At 40.9% G+C, this 7,093-nt stretch overlaps 1 protein-coding gene and 1 long non-coding RNA gene across 2 annotated transcripts in view; both read left to right on the top strand.

Annotated features, from left to right (window-relative positions):
* Window positions 1-7,093, top strand: part of mfsd4aa (major facilitator superfamily domain containing 4Aa) — a 74,616-nt gene that overhangs the window by 28,004 nt on the left and 39,519 nt on the right. The window lies entirely within an intron of this gene.
* Window positions 2,515-5,558, top strand: LOC108250381. The gene is made up of 3 exons (XR_001809279.3): window positions 2,515-3,742; window positions 4,168-4,272; window positions 5,128-5,558. It is a non-coding gene; the product is annotated as an uncharacterized LOC108250381 (long non-coding RNA).

The raw sequence follows: 7,093 nt of genomic DNA, 5'->3' as shown, positions 1-7,093 counted from the left end.
GATGGAATATCAGCCAGTTCGGAGTAGTTTGCAATTTCGCTCCTGTTTACAGTCTGAGTGCTGGTCGATCCGTGAACCCATCCACGAATTTGACGATAATCCAGGTAACTGCCTGGTCCAAACAGCAGAAATCCTGTTATCAAAAACCCAAATAGGAACCTCCACGTCGGTAGGTACACAGTCTTCCACTCCTGCCAGGAATCCACTGTATATCCAGCGAGACATATCCCGAGACTGGACTCTCCTTCACCCAGTCGAGGAAATTGTATCAATTGCGTTGAGAAACCAGCTGACCAGATCCATATTCCTTAAATTTTTGGAAAATATGTAAAAAGAGGCTGCAAGTCTTTTGTAGATCTGAAGAAGGTGTATAAAGGTGTATCCCAGATGCATTCTGTGGGGGGAGTTGCGGGAGTATGGGGTACTTGGGTTGCTTTTGAGGGCTACTCGGTCCCCGGATAACCAAAGCAGGAGCTGTGCTGCATTCTTGGCACAAAGTGGAGCTCATTTTTGTTACGGGTTGTTTACCACCAGGGATGTCCCTTGTCTCCAATCCTGTTTGTGGTGATCATGGACAAGATCTCGGGGTGCAGTAGTGGAGAGGAATGTGTCTGGTTTTGGAGCCTCACAGTCTTGTCTCTGCTTTTTGCAGATAATGTGGTTCTGTTGGCGTCTTGAGGCCATGACCTTTAGCATGCACTGGGACAGTTTGCAGCCAAGTGTGAAGTAGTTGGGATGAGAGTCAGCTCCTCTAAATCAGAGGCCATCGTTCTCAATCAGAAATGGGTGGAATGCTCCCCCTGGGTCAGGGGGGAGTTTCTGCTTCACGTTGAGGAGTTCAAGTATCTTGGAGTCTTGTTCACGAGTGATAGTAGGACGGAGAAGAAGATGTATCGATTGGTTCATCGTCTGCAGCAATAAGGACTTTGCTTTGATCGATTGTGGTGAAGAAAAAGTTGAGTCGAAAGCCAAAACTCTCCATTTACTTGTCCATCTATGTTCCAACCCTCACCTATGGTCATAAGGTTTGGCCCCTGACCAAAAGAATGATATCATGGATAGAAGCGGCTGAAATGAGCTTCCTTCGTAGGGTGGCTGGACTCAACTTTAGAGATAAGGTGAGGAGCTCCGTCATCCGAGGGAAGCTCGAAGTAGAGCTGCTGCTTCTTTGCATTGAAAGAAGTTAGTTGAGTTGGTTCAGGCATTTTCGTACATGTCCCACTGGGAAGAGACCTCAGGGCCAGACCCAGAACTCACTGGAGGGATTAGGTTACCTCTCTGGCCTGTGAACGCCTTGGAATCTGATGGTTTTATTAATTAATTTTATACAAAGTTTAAAGATGAGATAACCCAATTATTGCTATAAACTTACCACCATGTATTGCAATTCAGAACTATGGCACCTTTGTGAATTAATGAAACAATCCTAATAAGGCGGGCAAGGAACCCTGTAAGTGTGAATCCTACAGACCAATATTGCTCCTTTATACAGACTTTTGTATTCTTATATCAGTACTAGCCAAACGGGTCAATAAAGTCATCAAGGAAATTATAAATCCTGAGCAGACAGGATTTATCATGGGTAGGTATTTTGGAGACAATATACACAGACTCTTAAACATTGTGTTTTTTGCAAAAGTTGGAGATAACGCTATGATGCTATGATACAATGTCAGCCTATTGGTTGGTTAGATGCATCTGAAGCACTGAACTCCTCAGTACTTTCCCTCCGAAAAGCAGTCTAGCAATGGCGAAGGCAGAGGGAGCAGCACATTCCGTTGTTACACCAAATACTGCGACCCATCATATTCTGCGACCACAGGGGGCGACAGCGTACATTCCTCTGTATGTATGTCTTCAGGAATAGGAGTTTCATATTTTGATAAAGAAACAAGTTTGATTGTTCATTTAAATTTATTTCACTCTCTCACACAAATATACACACAAAATCCTGAGCCTTCTGTATACACCACATCAATAATTTCTTTATATTTTTGTGTGCTGTGTGTGTACACACACATGCAGTTTTTTTTTAAAGGCCTGGAAACATAATCCTTGAAAACTCCAGGTCATTCCAGGGTCTTACACTGCCCTGCTTTAACTGGGGCTGGAGAGCTGAGGTTCACTTTCAGGAAAATGTTGAGAAAGGTCGACTGGAAGCTCTCTGCAGCTTTCCTTCAGGTTTCTATGTTCCTAAAATATATGATACATAATACTTAAAAACAATTTAATTGAAAACAACTTGAAAAGGTTTTAGTATCCCACAGTGTATTGTAATACACAACACATCATTAATTCCTAAAAATGCAGAAAGAACTAACAGGTAAAAACAGGTTTAACAAAGTGTAATATTAACTTTGGTTTTAAACATGAATCATAGACATTTCTGTTAACATGTACAGTAAAAAAAAAAAAATCACCTCCTCTTTAGAGATGAGATGGGAAGTTGAAGACAGGTGGGGTCACATCATCTCTAAGCCGGTCTTGTCAAAGTCCTCTGGTTTGAAATGTTCACGACAGAGCTGAGACGATTCTGTAGCAACAAAACTCTCCCTTCTTACTGTAGCTTTCAGTTGCCTCCTTAAATCTGTGTTACTGGGAAACCTTCAAAATGTGAAGAAAAAAACCCAAAAAGAGCTAATGAGAGAGGAGCACCAGTTCCTCCTGTTAGCATTTCGTTGTTTATCAAATAAGCCTTTTTCACGGCAACCGGAAGTATCGTCTCCTGGTGCTGGGACACTTCCTGTTTTAGCGAGTCTATTCAAGTACACAAAGCAAAAAGTCTTTTTAATATTGTTGCTTAATTTGCCAAAATTGTCTTTTGCTGATGTGGAAGAAATCGCAGCGGCAAATTCACGATCCAATAAACTGGAGAAAGGATACAAGTTCTTCCATGAAGAATATATCCACAGGTATCAAGGTAAGAAAAGACGTAGGTTAGCGAGCTAGCCGATAGCTACAACCTATGAAGTACATAAACATCGTCATAAAGAAGCTTTATTTAGTGTGCTAAATTATTTGGAATATTTCAGACAGACATGGTATAAACTTTTAAATGATATTTTAACATTCTGATATGTGTTTGTCATTACAATTTGTAAAAGAAAACATACTACATGTTAGTTATGAGATGCTAGATGATGCTTGATGTTCAAATTTTGCTTTACTTCTGCATGCCTATAGTGTCAAATATTGTCGAGGGACAGGTAGTTGTCAGAGCTAGATGCTTCAGGTCCATGAAGAAAAATGATGAACCATGCAGACTGCAGGTTTGAAACAGTCAGAAAGCCGGTTGGCTCATGTTCATTAGTTCGAGTTCTTGTTCATTTATGACATTTGAAGAACTTTCATGTATGGACAATTTCTGAACTACATCTTCCTGTTCAGTAGTTACTATTTGTCTTCTGTTGCGGTTTCAGCATAGTCTGTTTTGTTCTGCTGCTGTTGCAGCTCATCTTCAAACTAGAATCTATGACTTGTTTAAAACTAAATAATAACAAGTATTAATTTATGTATATGTACTAAACATAATTATCTATTTTAGATCTCACTGGGTGTTAAAAAAGAAAAGGCTGACTTGTTGGCTTATTTGTGTAGTTGTGCAGCTGGTAAAGGTTTTTGCAATCATATAGTTGCACTTCTTTACCAGGCTGCACACTACTCCCAGCTCCAGCTTCCAGCTGTTCCTTCTGCACTGGCCTGCACGAGTGATGTACAAAGATGGCACAGACCAAGAACACAGGTAAAAAAAAAAAAAAAAGGAGAGTGGAACACATTTATTTCTGTTATATAATTTAGTATATGATAATTATGACTATCATAACAACAATATAGCTATGGTGGCCACCTATTCCTCTTTTGACCGTGCTGCAGAGCCATCTAGGCTCCTTTCCCACCAGTGTAATATTAGTCCCATGTGAAATTTCTCAACTCAATATTACTTGTGTCAAACACATTTTTTCTCTCCTAACTTGTTTGGAATAGTTTGTTTTTGTTGGTAATGAAATTAAATGCAGGCTCAACCAGTATCAATTAGTAGCATTTATAAGTTAAGTAAAAATCTTAACTCTCACAAATCTGCTCCATTGTGTCCTACCAAATTGCTCACCTGTCCCTTAACCTTTATTTATGTATTTTTTAGTTTATTTTACATATTTTTCTTTTAAGGGGATCCATCCTGAACCTGCCAGCGAGGTGGTGGTGCGAAAGCCCAAAACTGTGGGGAAAAGATGCCTGCACTCCACACTTTACAGAGCTTACACAGGTATAACTGTTGGTTCAATGTTTTTATGCCTATGTTTCCTTTATCAAAACTTATTCTGATTATGTCACTCATGTGTTTGTAGGACCACTTCCAGATCGCGACATTCTGGCATCGGGAGAAAAACTATGCCAGCTGGAGTCCCCACCACTTATCTCGCTTGTCCTAGATGGTCTCTCAACCTTGGAGCTGGTACCATCCAAATTTGGGCCTGTGCCACAGGGCTCACCGATGTCTTACCAGTCCCCACCTGAGAAGCCCTGTGGTAGCATCATTCTGTACCACGACTCCAGACTTCCCTGCTCTTCCTTTGATGTTGCATAATCTACCTAACATGTGTTTTGTGCCTACACTTGGTCAACTTATGCATCTTCAGTCTCTGCAAGTATCACTACAAATGTGTTATGAAATAGAGGCCAGAACCAGGGAGCAGTCCAGATGTCCAGCATGGGTACAGCTTTGACAACCAAGGCTTACTGCCAGCCATTTCCGTGATGCTTGCAGAGGAACCCTTACAAAAAAATCCCACGAAAATCACATGTGACTTTCACATGTGATCACATGTGAATCACATGGGAATCACATGTGAAAACGTGATTTTTGGGGGGATTATGTGAATCACGTGAAAAATGGGAATCACATGTGGAAATATGTGATTTTTTGGGGGATTATGTGAACCACATGTGGAAAATGGGAATCACGTGAATTTCGTGGGATTTTTTTGTAAGGGAAGTGCGGAGGAGGAATCTGTTGCCATGGCAGTGGCAGCTCGGATGATCAGGGGGTCCATGAGGCAAACTGCTGCCATGAAGCGTGGCCTGCAGATGGAGTCGGAGGTGCAGGCAAACTACGATGATATATTGAAGGTCAACGTGCTCCCTGTGGGATTCATCGTTCACCCTGACACACCATATCTTGGTGCAACTCCAGATGGCAGGGTGTATGACCCATCAGAATCGCCTCCATTTGGACTGGTTGAGGTTAAAAGCAGTACAAAAAATGTGTCCCAGGTTGCTCACCTCAAGGTTTATAATGGCCATGCATGTCTGAGGCGTTCACATGCATACTTCTGGCAGGTACAGGGTCAGCTGGCAATCACTGGATTGGAATGGTGCGACTTTGTCACTGACACGCTTACAACAATAACCGTTAAGCGGGTATGGTGTGATGAGTCTTTCATTGCTCAGATGAAATCTAAACTGGATGTTTTACTTTAACACCTTCATCGATGTCTTTATGTCAATGCAATAAGGCTGTCAATCACTGTAAATAGCTTAGTATAGTAATAGTTTGTAATTAGCTTAGTATAGTAATAGTTTGTAAATAGTTTAGTATAGTAATAGTTTGTAAAACGTTTAGTATAATAATAGTTTGTAAATAGTTTAGTTACTCATGAAAAATACATTAAGTACCAAGTTCTTTTACATAAAATTGAACAATCTGTCTTGTAATTTTTGTTTTACAAATGCTTTTTGGTACTCCCTAAATATTTGATTTGATGGATATTCATTTGCAGCATAATCCTCTATCAATGTATAATGTAGTTATAAAATGTTACCTTAAATAGTTAAACTTTTTTTGTTTTTACTAGATATTGGAAATTGCACTTTTTTCCTTTGCAATTCAACTAAATCAATCCACAAATTAAAAAATCAGAAACAGTGCAGTATGCTGCTCAAATATTTGAAAGAATTCAAAACATTTAAGTAACTATTTACATAACACTAGGAAAATTTATAATGATAATTTGCCAGAACACAAAAGTTGTGCCAGATTTGATTGACAGTTCCAATTAAAGTGAGTGGCACCGGAGAATCCCAGATGTGGTAGGACTTGATCCTGGTGATTGCTCGCTCCACAATGATCCGCAGCCGAGCAATGGCTTGGGTGTCCTCTGTCTTCTTCTTGCTGAACTGACCAGGATGTCTAAATGGTGGAATGGTTAGTTTGGCTCCAACTTCATGAAGGAGGTCCTGAATGAGGAAGCCTTTATCTGCCATGACTTCATCCCCTGGCTCAAGCATAGGATGGGTTCCACTGATCTAGTGATTTCCTTGTCAGAGATGCAGCCTGTGTATAATGCTGAAATAAATGTCACCAACACACAGGGAGCAACTATGATCAGCCCTTTCAGAGTGGTGCAGTTCTTGTATGCAGAGAAAGTTTAGGACTGTAAGGTGAGGGACGATGCGGTCTGCAGAGCAACTTCTGTGCAGTCCAAGATGACACGTACGTTTGGAGAGAACTTTAGGAATCTCTGAGGCATACTGGCTTTTACCTTCTCACGACTAATCCACATGTTCATGGAAGAGAACACAATGAAAAGGTAGTTGGCCCAGGTGATGGTCACTTGGCTGACAGTAGCAATGCTGACTTTAAACATGTCAGCAATAAGCTGCTCCTTCATGCCCACTGCAACCCTGAATGAGTACATCAAGGCATGCAGTGGGCAGGGCTGGGTTCAGAAAATGCTTCCTCTCCAAGTTTCTGCGCTCTGGTCCAGTACACAATGCGGGATGCAGATGGTGCAATGGACTCCCAGAAGATCCGGAACATGCACTCAGATGGAAATTTGGTGTAGAACCGAATCTGGTCATCAGAGGCACAGTAACTGTTAAAAAGTGTGGGAGACAAATCCACTTTCTGTAGTCTGGCTTCCAACTCCTTGATGTAATCCAGTGCTTCATCAAGTGCACCTGTAAAACCACAAAATAAAAAAGCAAGATAATACTGTTAGCAAGATTGTTTTAATTATTGAGCTACTGTGACATTATTTTTGTGAAGATCGGTGCATGTATGTATGAAGCCACTGACTGATATAACTACACACTG

The sequence above is a fragment of the Kryptolebias marmoratus genome, linkage group LG4 (assembly GCF_001649575.2).
Source record: "Kryptolebias marmoratus isolate JLee-2015 linkage group LG4, ASM164957v2, whole genome shotgun sequence".
NCBI lineage: Eukaryota > Metazoa > Chordata > Actinopteri > Cyprinodontiformes > Rivulidae > Kryptolebias > Kryptolebias marmoratus.
The sequence above is the reverse complement of the archived record's forward strand: the minus strand, read 5'-3'. Positions and strand labels throughout refer to the sequence as shown.